Below are 3138 nucleotides of genomic sequence, written 5' to 3'. Positions count from 1 at the left end.
ACAGGGATGTAAGCGGTCGATGAGATTCGCTTCCTCGGTCTTCGCCTCTGTGTCGTAGGTATATGTCCGGAGTCGTCCGTTCGAAACGGTGTCTCGAAGAGGACAAACAAAATCTCAGGGTAACCCGTGGTAAACGCGCGGTTGCACGCGTTTGTGTTATCGTTCGCGAACTATCGTGAAGATAGACGAGACGCGAAGGACCGGCTCGTGATGCTCGCCTTTAAAGCAGTCGTGAGTCTGACACCCTACTCCGTGCGTGTGGCCCAATAGTGCGCACCGCGAGAGCGTGGGACGAATGACCGCTGCCAGAGCCGACTGTGAGTCCCGCTCTCTATTTGTATCGGGTTCGCGTATAACCAAGAGCACGAAACGTTGCTGCGCCGCACGCGGTGTTCGTTGACGACGGAACGTATATTTATTATAATATTATACATTCGCCAGAGCGGACCGGCTCGTGATGCTCGCTTTTGTAAAGCAGTCGTGAGTCTGACACCCTACTCCGTGCGTGTGGCCCAATAGTGCGCATCGCGAGAGCTTGGGACGAATGACCGCTGCCAGAGCCGGCTGTGAGTCCGCTAATCTGTCGAATAAAATAAAAATATGGTAATATCGTTCCGACGAAAAACGGTGTTCCGAGAGGACCGGCCGTGACGCTCGCTATAAAGCCTATGGCGCGATTATTCCCGACGACACCCTACTCTCTGTGTGGCCCAATAGTGCGCGCAGACGAGTTTGGGACGAGAACGGGGATCGCGCCTACGGCCAGAGCCGGCTCGCGAGTCCGCTTGTATCGGAATTTATCGTTGCCTCGAGCACACACAACATTTTATGGAAATGTGTTTTATACGGGAAGTGGACCGGCTCGTGAAGCTCGCTTTTAAAGCAGTCGTGAGTCTGACACCCTACTCCGTGCGTGTGGCCCAATAGTGCGCATCGCGAGAGCTTGGGACGAATGACCGCTGCCAGAGCCGGCTGTGAAGTCCTCCGTTCTCACATCATTCCAAATGAAATGGAAGTGAAGAGGAGAGGAATATTATTACATCTCTGGATCCAGTATCGGGTTGTCTTACGATCCCCGTCGTTTTCAGAGAATATATATTCATCTCCGCGTTTTCCACGTTAACGGTTTTTCAATGTACTGTTCGCCCGGCCGTCGGATACGTGTTGCGTATCTGACGGTTTTTTTTTTCCGTTTCCACGGACGACGATAGTGTCGTCCTTAAAACGACGCCTGAACGAATCTCCTTCGCGCGCTGGTTGGAGCGTTCAGGTACAATGCGTTCTTACGAACCGCAGAACAAGAGACATATACATATATTGATTTGTAAATCAAAAATATATACGATTACCCTGAACGGTGGATCACTTGGCTCGTGGGTCGATGAAGAACGCAGCTAATTGCGCGTCAACGTGTGAACTGCAGGACACATGAACATCGACATTTCGAACGCACATTGCGGTCCACGGATACAATTCCTGGACCACGCCTGGCTGAGGGTCGTTTACGTAACCATAAACTGCTTGCGTTGCTCTTGTAAGTCCCCGCCGTCGCTTACCTCTCCAAATATATTTTTGGAGGGCGCCAAAGAGCGTTTCGGAGTCGGGTTGCAAAGATGCTACGTACGAGCGAATGATGGGCGTTTCGTCGGCGTTTGTCGCGGTTCTGTGAAAATTGCCAATTTTTGCATTGCGTCTTATAAACACATACAAATATATATATATATCTAGTTTCCACGAGAGGCGAAGTAGGGATTGGTATTTCTTACGTTCGGACTTGCGTGAGTGTTTTTACGGTGTCGTGAGTCGTATTGAAAATACGACCGCCCGTAAGGCACCGCTTCGACGAGGATCTCCAAATCTCTCACCTTCTCTGCGAAACGATTCGCCTTGCGGAAAGAAGCGTTTCCACTCATGAACATTTAACGCGCTCCCGACGTCGCCTGAAATGATGCGTATATACGAAAGAGGTATATTTACAAGAGTCTCGCGAGACTACAGAGATGGACACACAAATTATAAAAGAAAGAAAGAATACTGTGTGGCACACAGAGTGTGTGTGGTGTGGCAATGTTAAGCCCCAGGGAGAGAATATGCCTGTGCGTGGATGAGTTTCTTAACTCTACGTTATAATTGCCATACGGCGGAGGGTCGTCGTTGCCGGCGATTTCGACAAACACACATTCCTTTTCGAGTCTTCGAGGGAAGAGACGAAAGAGATCTCTCGTTCTATCGCGAACGCTTTGATGATCGATGGACAGCGGAGCAAAGCGCAGCAATGTGCGGGATGGAGCACGTCGTACTTGATCGGGTCGGAATTATTCCCCGTCGTCGACGTGTCCTCGCTAATCTGTGCGATTGCCATTCCATCGCCACGTTCGCGTTGAATCGTATTGATGACGGCCTATGTGCGTCTTGAGATCTTACTCTCTTTCTCTCGTGTCTCTAATTTGGTTTTGTGTTTGATCGATGATAAATCGTTTCGTGCGCAACGTTTCTGTACCCCCGTGGTTTTTGGTTCAATTATACAAGAAGTAGAGAGAAAAAGAAATCCCACCGGGTTATATGTATTATTATTTTTTTTTTTATAATAATATGTATACTCCTCTATTGGCGAGGCTTATTTCGAACTTGATTGTCACACGACGCAAAAGACACACTTGTGTGTTCACGCACGGAACAGCACCGCGGAGAGAGAAAAGGTATATCCAATGATGAAAACCTTTATGTCGGTCGCCCCATGTCTTTTCTTTTCTTCATTGTCGATTCGTGCGGAACCGCGCGATCTGTCGGTCGTCCAGTCCCCGAAAGTTCTTTTCGACGGACGTTAAAGTTAACCGGCCAGATCGTCTAGCGAGAGTTTCCGATCGACGAGAGATGAAGAAAGAATTATATTGACACTTTGGTGTGGCGCATAAGGCATATATCGGTTTTTTGTTTACCTTTTTCTCTCTTCTGTCGTGTAGTGTTGTTTCGTTTTCTTTTTTTTTCTTTTTTTTTTGTGCTTTGTACGTTTTCGCGAGTACTACTTTTACGCTCTTTCGGCCGAAACACACAAAATTTTGTATCACGTACGACGACCTCAGAGTAGGCGAGATTACCCGCTGAATTTAAGCATATTACTAAGCGGAGGAAAAGAAA

The 3138-nt window shown here is 48.3% G+C and overlaps 1 non-coding gene and 1 pseudogene across 1 annotated transcript; both read left to right on the top strand.

The window, feature by feature from the left end:
- The first annotated feature begins 1346 nt into the window (after positions 1–1346).
- LOC143219602 (5.8S ribosomal RNA) lies at positions 1347–1501 on the top strand. Its single transcript, XR_013011396.1, has one exon. It is a non-coding gene; the product is annotated as a 5.8S ribosomal RNA (ribosomal RNA).
- A 1573-nt stretch (positions 1502–3074) lies between these two features.
- LOC143219590 (large subunit ribosomal RNA) overlaps positions 3075–3138 on the top strand; it is a 2861-nt pseudogene continuing 2797 nt past the window's right edge.

Source organism: Lasioglossum baleicum, unplaced genomic scaffold (genome assembly GCF_051020765.1).
Source record: "Lasioglossum baleicum unplaced genomic scaffold, iyLasBale1 scaffold0055, whole genome shotgun sequence".
Taxonomy (NCBI): Eukaryota; Metazoa; Arthropoda; class Insecta; order Hymenoptera; family Halictidae; genus Lasioglossum; species Lasioglossum baleicum.
The sequence above is the reverse complement of the archived record's forward strand: the minus strand, read 5'-3'. Positions and strand labels throughout refer to the sequence as shown.